Here is a 9959-nt window from a genome sequence, read left to right on the forward strand (position 1 = left end):
AAAAAAAAAAAAAAAAAAAAATAGCTGAGTTAAATAACCTTTAATATTTCTTTTCTTTCAGTGGGTTCTACTCTCTTCAAGGTGCTGAGCGCTCAAAAATGCGAGCAAGATTAAAATTACAGCTTCGGGGCTAGCATCTGTTTGCGCTTGTGCATACAAATAGTTAGCTGTTCGAAATTAAAATTACAAAGAAAAAAGTTGAATAAAAATATGGCAGATATTAACGAATTTATTTAAAATTTTTAGCTACTAAATGAATCTGATTTTTAGTTATTTCGTTGAAATACTTAGGCATACGTGTTCATTATGTTTTATTTGTATAATAAATTATTTTTTCTTATCTAGGAAATAGTAAAACCGCCAGCTATCTTATACATATATGTAGGCTGCGTTAGGTATTTGAAGAAATATCGACTTAAAATTTTCAATGTTTTTGTAGGCTTGGTTGATCTATCATGTGCAAGTGCACATCTACTACTAAGTACAACTTTACTTTATGCCCAACGTTTCGCACTTCACTTCATTAGAAATATCAGATTAAAAAATTGAAATTTTGATAAAAATTTGTTGAAATGTCATTATTTTTATATACAGTTTCAATCTGTGATCGATTTGATTTTGGTTAAAGCTTAGACGGTATTTTTATAGAAAAATTACAAAATTTACCTCGAAAAATATTACGAATATTAAAAAAAATCAATACGTGGTAATTTTTTTGAGTCACTGTATATACTTTAGGGTGGTCCAAAATAAGTAAAGTCGGAATTTTCATGCTTTCACCTTTTAGGATTGTACTGTGCACAAAAAAATCACATGCCGTTTTTTTGTTTTGAAATCAAAAAAAATCTAATGGTCCAAAAATGCATGCGAAATAAGTAAAGTCCGAATTTTAATGCTCTTACCCCGTAGGATTGTTCTAACGGGTGATTTTTTTGAGGTTAGGATTTTCATGCATTAGTATTTGACAGATCACGTGGGATTTCAGACATGGTGTCAAAGAGAAAGATGCTCAGTATGCTTTGACATTTCATCATGAATAGACTTACTAACGAGCAACGCTTGCAAATCATTGAATTTTATTACCAAAATCAGTGTTCGGTTCGAAATGTGTTTCGCGCTTTACGTCCGATTTATGGTTGTTCAGCGATGAGGCTCATTTCTGGTTGAATGGCTTCGTAAATAAGCAAAATTGCCGCATTTGGAGTGAAGAGCAACCAGAAGCCGTTCAAGAACTGCCCATGCATCCCGAAAAATGCACTGTTTGGTGTGGTTTGTACGCTGGTGGAATCATTGGACCGTATTTTTTCAAAGATGCTGTTGGACGCAACGTTACGGTGAATGGCGATCGCTATCGTTCGATGCTAACAAACTTTTTGTTGCCAAAAATGGAAGAACTGAACTTGGTTGACATGTGGTTTCAACAAGATGGCGCTACATGCCACACAGCTCGCGATTCTATGGCCATTTTGAGGGAAAACTTCGGAGAACAATTCATCTCAAGAAATGGACCGGTAAGTTGGCCACCAAGATCATGCGATTTGACGCCTTTAGACTATTTTTTGTGGGGCTACGTCAAGTCTAAAGTCTACAGAAATAAGCCAGCAACTATTCCAGCTTTGGAAGACAACATTTCCGAAGAAATTCGGGCTATTCCGGCCGAAATGCTCGAAAAAGTTGCCCAAAATTGGACTTTCCGAATGGACCACCTAAGACGCAGCCGCGGTCAACATTTAAATGAAATTATCTTCAAAAAGTAAATGTCATGGACCAATCTAACGTTTCAAATAAAGAACCGATGAGATTTTGCAAATTTTATGCGTTTTTTTTTAAAAAAAAGGTATCAAGCTCTTAAAAAATCACCCGTTATATCGAAAAAATATACCCCTTTTTTATTTCGAGATCAAAAAACATTTTGAGGTCGCTCAAAGTTTAAGATGTATTTTACATGATAAAAATATAGTAAGGTAGAACCGCTGAGAGTTACTTTTAAAATTCTTGACATTTCCAAACATTTTAATTATTAAATTTACTCACAAACTCACACACACATTTTCATTTTCAATCTCAAGCAACAACAATTTCGAACAATTTCAATTTTTTATTTTCAATTTTATATGATTTTAAAATGCTGGCAAACTTCAAAAAAAAATCATGGCCGACAAAATGAGAGAACGGTTCTACCTTGCTATGTTTTTATCATGGTATTTTATATGGAAAAAGACAGTTTTTCTTAGAAATGGTGTAGAGTTCTTGAAAATCAATATTTTTCTATAGGAAAATTCTGCTTTTCTTCAGGAGACTTCCTATAGTAATACTCAATGGTCTATTCAACCATTTTCCAATATTAACTATTTTTTGATAGGTCCCCCAAAAACTAAAAAAAAAATGCATAAAAAATGGTAAAATAAATAATTTGGTATTATTATTGGAATTGAAGACTAATGGAGCCCACCGTCGCACAGGGGGATATTTTCGACTGATTTTGTTTAAATATGAAGAGTAAGTTTTTATAAAATTGAATATATTTTTAAATATTTAAAACGAAATTAAGAAAATACATATAGGGACGTATGCATAAAAACTAAGCGAACGCTCTTTCTTAAAATTTCAAACCTTTTACTCAATTTGTTCAAGTAAATTTAAGTGAAAGGTATGCAAATTTAAGAAAAAGCGGTTGCTTAGTTTTTGTGCAGAGATCCATTATATATCAAGGCCCGAATTTAAAAGAAAATGTTTTTTTTTATCAGCATACTGTGGACAAACTTCAGATTTCGATATAATTGCGTGGTTCAGAAAAGAAATCAACGCATTTTTGCAGTAGCTTAAAACTTCCACTTTATTATACTAAAATTTAATGGGCTACAAAACTGCATACTCAAAAAAATTCTAAAAGAATAAAAAAAAATTGTAAATTTGTGATATATGTACTAATTTTTCTCAACTTAGATGATGTTTTTTTTTTAAATGGCATATTTTCAAAAACTAATATTTTATATCAAAAAAAATTTATGTGAAAAAATTTTCAAACAAATTTTTTTTTTTAATATTTCTTTTCATAGAGAATTTTGATGTGTGTACGTATGATTTTTTCAAATTTTTTCTTCGCCCCGTTCTCGAGATACTTGGAAAACTATTAAATCGATTTGTTTTTGTTTTTGTGCTGTAAAGTTTTTTAAAAATGTATTAACCAAGCTCAAATTTTATATTTATCCATCATCCATAATCCATTACATAAAACATTATGCAAAAACAGGTATATCCTTTTAAACAGCGGCATGCGTCTCCGTTGTTTTCAGTACTAGCACTTTAGAATTTTGATTGAAGATGTATTTTAATGTATCCTACCAAAATCTGTGAAAAATGCAGTTTCGAAAGAAGTGTTGGTTAAGGCCTCTGTGAATTAAGGTAACGCTATGTATACGAAATATTACACGTATACTATGAATGTCAGAGCCAAGAGGTGTAGAAATCTTTATTTCGGAAATTTTTTTAGAAAGGTCGAGAAAATTCAATACATAATTGAAATTTAATATTTTTAGCAGAGGCCAAAAGTTGTTGATTGAAAAAATTACTAAGAAAATAATTTCTGTGTTCGTATGGAAAAGTAGCTTATGTCGAAAGGCTGGCTTTAGTATAATGCGGCAATCCCTTTATTTTTTATACGGCAAGGAATTTTTTGATGAGACTTAATAAGAATATTGACTTGCTAGTATCGAAACTATTTCTTCTACGTTTATTTGCCAAAAGTTTTTCAACGGCTTAGCGCCAGTGAGTCATTCGCAATCGGATGCTGCGAATGCCGATTTATACTAAAGCCAGCCTTTCGACATAAGCTACTTTTCCATATGAACACAGATTTGTACGAGGCAATTTGAATTGGTCTGATGCAAAAACAATTTAAAATTTTTTAAATTCCACCTATTGCGTGCAATTTCTCGACCAATGATTTTCGCGTTTTAATGCCATACAGAAAACTTAAGGTTATCATGTGAAGCAGACTTTTCGCATATGCTCAGTCACAAAAGTTCGGCATGCTTGTACTACTTTGGCTAAATAGTTATTTATTTTTGTATGTACATTAGGGTGGTCCAAAAATGCATATGAAAAAGGAAAGTCGGAATTTTTATGCTCTCACCCCCTAGGATTGTTCTATACATGTTCCCAAATTTTTTTAGTTTGAAATTAAAAAATATTTAGAGGTCGCTCAAAGCGCCTAAAGTTTTCCATGTATGGAATTTATCTCTGTTTATCTGCAGGAGATTTCCAATAATAATAATCAATTGTTTATTTAACCATTTTTTCATCGCAACTATAATTTATAGGTCCGCCAAAAACCCCAAAAAATGAGCTGAGGAGACGAATAAAAAGTCGTTAGTATTAAAAAATGATTAAATAAATAATTGGGTATTATTACTGAAAGTCTCCTGAAGAGAACCAGAGTTTTCCAATGGAAAAATATTGATTTTCAAGAATTCTATACCATTTCTGCGAAAAGTTGTTTTTTTTTTATATAAAAACACATGGAAAATTTTGAGCGCTTTGAGCGAACTCTAAATATTTTTTGATTTGAAAATAAAAAAATAGTGGTATACTTTTTTCGATATAGAACAATCCTAGGGGATGAGAGCATTACAATTCCGACTTTACTGTTTTTGGACCACCCTAATGTACATATGTATGAATGTACACCTAAATGTCTGTATTCAATTTGTAAATTATAACCACATTTCATTGATGCGCCATTTTTCAATAAAAAAAAATATTTCGATAATGTGCACCTATCTTATCCAACCATCAACATCTAATGGGTAATTGTTCTTTTATCTCTACATGTATGTATACATAACTGTATAGATAGGATAGTATGTAAGTACTAGATGGTACTCTACGAATTCATAAGAATAGATACCACTTCATTAAACTAATTAATAAAATTGAATTTGACTGTTTTAAATAGGTGGCAACCCTTTTTTAAAAATGTTTTCATAATAAAGCTTTCTTAAATCTCTCTTTCAGCGTCTATATACTTTTTAAAATTTCGATTAACTTATATTTTAAAGTAGTATTTAACTTTTTAAGCAGGTGGCGTTGAACAGTGGTTCAAAATTGGAACAGTGGTTCACTAGAACCTTCATTTTTCACCAATTGTAGCGCTTCCCCAAAACGAAAAATTCGCAAGGAAAATTTGAACTATTATAAAAAAAAAAAATTCACCAACCTATCGACTAAGCGTACGATCTGTAGAAGATGTCAAGATGAGAGTATGTGACCCCACATGCGGCATCACAATGGGCGCGGAGTCTTAGGAGATCTTATAGAAAACTAACCTAATCCAGGTCATAAGCTATATGTATGCTAATGCTCACTAACCAAATTTCACATTTATAATATCTGTAGGATTTCATTTAACCTGTCAATAAAATTCCTAAACTCAACCCGTGTCAAAATTATTTTCCTTATAGATGCAACTTTGGTAAAACCTCTCTTGTTTGATAACCTCATTAAAATATCTTGATTGACTTATAAATCAACGTGACTTTGAATTTCTAAACAGGTGGCAGGTCCTTTTAGAAAAATGTTTTATAATACAGCTTTCTAAAACCTAGCTCGTTAAATACCAATATTAAAATATTGCATTTAGCTTGTTATTTAAATTCATTTTAACATTTTGAACAGTTGGCAACCCTCTTAAAAATATTTTCGGCATGAATAGCTTTTAACCACTTTCGTTTGACGACTACATTGTCATAATACTTTATTTAACTTATTAATTAATCGCTTTTAACTCCTAACAAATGGCAACCCCCTAACAAAATATTTTTGAAATAAATGGTTTCGGAACATCTTTCGTCTGATATATCTCTTAAAAATAATAAAAAAAAATAATATTAATCCAGGCTATATCCTATCCGACGGCCGCTGTGGTGTAGTGGTAAGCAGTGCGCGCTTTCACTCACCAGCACCTGGGTTCAATCCCTGGTCAAAGCAGCATCGCAAAAAATTTAGAATCGAAGCATAAAAATGGTGTTCTTAAGGGCAAATACTTTCTAAAATACTTGATAAAATCTACCGTTGAGGACAATTTATTCTTGGCTTGGTTATTCATTTGCGACTTTTTTATTATAGGCGCTTAAGCGGGTTTGGCGGCCGAGTTCAAACATAATCTTTTCTTCTTCATGCTAACTAATTACACTCTTATGAGTCCAAAAGGCAAACCTCCATCATCATCTTGGTTCCCACCTCACGAATATTTGGTTTATATTTACTCAAAGTTGCAAGAATATCATTCCGCAAGCACTAACGTATCCCTATTTGTTTGGAAATCTACACAGAATATTTGGACCTTCTTTTCAAATATTTACTAAAAAATAATTAAAGATCAATAAATGGTACCTACCTGTTTTCAACACATTTATTACACATTTCTTCCACCATCACCTTCGCGTTGTTCGGCTCGTTCGAATGTTTATCTTGCCACGCTAAGAATGCCGTAACCGTAATTATTTAATGTCACTTTGGGACACTAAATATTTACTCCCCACCACAGCGTAGGCGCTAAATGCAACAACCTTTATTTTTGTTGAGTTGCGTCCATCAACAGAGTCATTAACAGTCAGATATAATGAAAGGTCGCCAACACCGACATAAGGTTACCCTATAGGAATCCCACACGGAACCCAGTACTCACTATGGCGACTCCCGTGAATTTAAAAGGTGATGAGCAAAACTTAGCACGCGCGAAAAGCTTTTGAAACCTTTCATAAATTTCATATGAACACGCAGAGATTAAATGCTTTGTGACATGAGCACTTAAACTTCTTCACCGGGAGGTATAAAATGACAAATTCGCAGCGTTAAGCGGTGATATTCTACTTACATATGTGATTCCGGAAAGACAGCAATACTGGATGCCAAATACTATAAAGCGAGTAAAAAGGGCATAAGTTGCCCTAGTGATAGGACTTCCCTTCAAATATAATCTACAATTATGTGATGAGGAATTATTGTCTGATGAAAGTCACTTGAAAAGTGTGGACAGCTCCCACTCTACCGCTTAAATCTATGTACCCGAAGCTGGGGAAGGATTCTGTATTACGCTCCTCCAGGTTAAGAACCATTTGGTTTTCCTTCTACTCGATCTAAGATAAGTGGTAGTTGGATGAGCTATGTTCTATCAGAAAATATTCGTTAATCCCAGGCATTGGCTTCCGGAATTCTTTAGAGCAGACAACAAAACTACATCCAGTGCTCTAGGATCGGTTCGAAACTGAGCAAAATCAGGCTGAATTCGTTTCGGGAGAATAACGACATTGCAGGAATCTGCATGACTGATAAATTGGCTAGGCAATTTGCACGCAAGGTCATCCCCCACAATAGGGACGGTATAGGAGTTTCTTTGGCAAGCTGGGAGCTTCTCCTGGATAGGCGGATCGTTAATTGGGTCAGCAAATGCTGGGCGAAACCACCGGCAGACAAAGTTGCAAAGTCATGCTGGTCTATATTAGAGCATAGTCCCTAAAGAAAGCTTTTTAAGCTGAGTAATGGTCAATTCTCGGGTCAGAACACCAATAGGAACCCATGTGATACGACATTAATTTTTTTATCATTCGTGCGGTAGCTGCGTCGAGGGTAACGCGGTCAAATTATCTCAGCATTAACAGTTCAGCTGCCCTGCTTTCGCAAAGCTGAGGTCTAAATATACCGACTCTTATTTCATCAACACTGCCGCGGAACTTACTGGAATGGAGCTGTAGGTAATCCACATCATGTAGTTTGGAAAAATGCTGGGTGATCCAAATGAAGCTCTGCAGGTGGCAGTTGTCAGTTCACGCAAGCTCCTAAGGACTGTAGTAGGTAGCCTAGTTATCCTGTGAGCTAAATCTCAACGCCCAGTAAAAGGTATACTACAATCTACACTTATCAAATTGGTAATGTAAGCAGAAAGGTATATTCTTGGTGCTTATCCCTCCAAGTCTAAACTACTTAGTTCGAAGCAAAAATTTGAATTTGTCAAAAAAGTTTTTGAGGATTATTCTTGGTTCCAAACTGCCCTGGAAAACACATATTGAGGAGCGAAGAAGAAAAGCGCTCAAGGCGTCCAACTCCGGCATGAGCAAACTCGGGCAATATTGGGGTCTACGATCAGATAATACCTTGGGTAAACATAGTGGTAGTTAGAACTAATCTCACAAAAGGTGAGTAAATATATCAGCGCTCCTAGGCTAAGGGTGTCTAACAGTCTGTGAACAATGGACAGGGATCTTGCTTTGACTCTGGAAAGAGCACGGGTGAGTACAGAAATTGTGATCATCAGATAACTGAAGTTGACTTTGCTAGCAACTTCAAGATATGATTTCCCGATAGGAGTTGACCGATCTTTATAAATGGCTCCAAATGGACGCTAGAACAGAATCTGACGTCTTCCATTTCTGTGGAAGCTGAAGAAATAAAAAAAGAAGTTGAATTCTTTCAACATTACTTTGTGCGAATTTAATTTTATTTCATTTCCAAATATATTAAATTCATACACTCATTTATACTCCGTAAATGTAATGGAAGTTAGCGCTTGAGTTTCGATTAAAAATTGGTCTGCTCGGAATGCGAAGTGGTGCTGGCGAGGCCTTGTCTCTTGCGTTTGGCCGCAGTCGGAAACACCTAGTTTCCGCTTAACTCGGCTGATGAGACGGTGCGCGCGGTCAAGCAGGTTCACCTTGTTCATTCAAACGTTTCAAATTACTGGCGAAGCACTAAGTACTTCAAGAACTTAAAAAGCTAGACGGTCTATAGGATACGCCATATACGCCATAAAATGAGAATAGTTTAAAAAGATACAGGCACAGGTATGGGAAAATACTCTTCTGTATAACATATTGGCGCTTCGCAGCCTCTTAGCTAGAGCTGCCCAACCAATCGAGAGTTCCAAGCGTTTAAGCCATAAAATTTGTTTCACTGCTTGATGCTTTCCTCGCCGGGTAGTTGGTATTCGTATCTATTTACTTTGTATATCAGTTGCGCCTTTTGTTGATTAAGCGGCGATTGTTGTTTCACTGCTGTCAATCGACTGATTGGTTTTCCAAACCTTATTGCGCATGCGCAGCACACATGCGAAGGCCGCATAGCAGCGTTCAACGTTGATTCTTATGTACGAGTAAATACTTTGATTACCTCAATTTGGGCGGGAGTTGTGAAGGTTGCCGCGCGCGTGTGTGTGTGTGTGTGTATGGACTTGGCGCGGTTATACCCTTTTCTCTATTTGCTTTGTTTTAATTGTGTTAATAATGCTATTCTTTTTCACTTTGTGTTTTGGTATGCAAGTGCTTGCCTTGCGTCCGGGTATGCATGTACATATGTACAGTGAAACCTCTCCTAACGGACACCTCTATTAGGCGGACATCTCCCTTGGGCGGACATTTTTCCCTATACCAAGTTTTAAGTATAAATTCCGGAACAAATTACTCTCTCTTAAGCGGACACTCTTGGCCGGACGCGGACAGTTATTTTGCATAAAATTGACACAAAAACTCTATTGGGCGGACGCGAACCTCTTATCAACGGACATTAAGATTTCTTTTCATAACAAATCAAACAAAAACCTCCGTTGAGCGGGCGCGAACTCCTCATACTCCTCCTACTAAATGGAAAAAGGGGACTTCCCGCACAAAATGTGATTGTTATGCACACATTTAGTTTGGTTTGCGCAGTGGTTTAGGTTCGTTATTTGAATTGTCAGAAACCCTTGGAGACTGATAAAAACATGAAAACTATTGATGAAAAAGGTACTGACACTGAAAAAAATTAAAAATAAAACTTACGTCAATCGAAAATTTCCCAGTTTTTTATGTAATGAATCTATGATTTTATCTAGTTTATGGACTAAAATGTAATATTTATTTTTATTTTGTTATTACTGAGTATGTACTTACGTACATAAATGAAATGTGCACTTTTGAAAAAATACA

The sequence above is a fragment of the Rhagoletis pomonella genome, unplaced genomic scaffold, assembly GCF_013731165.1.
Source record: "Rhagoletis pomonella isolate Grant_MI unplaced genomic scaffold, Rhpom_1.0 Rhpom_scaffold_00001, whole genome shotgun sequence".
NCBI classification, from domain to species: Eukaryota; Metazoa; Arthropoda; class Insecta; order Diptera; family Tephritidae; genus Rhagoletis; species Rhagoletis pomonella.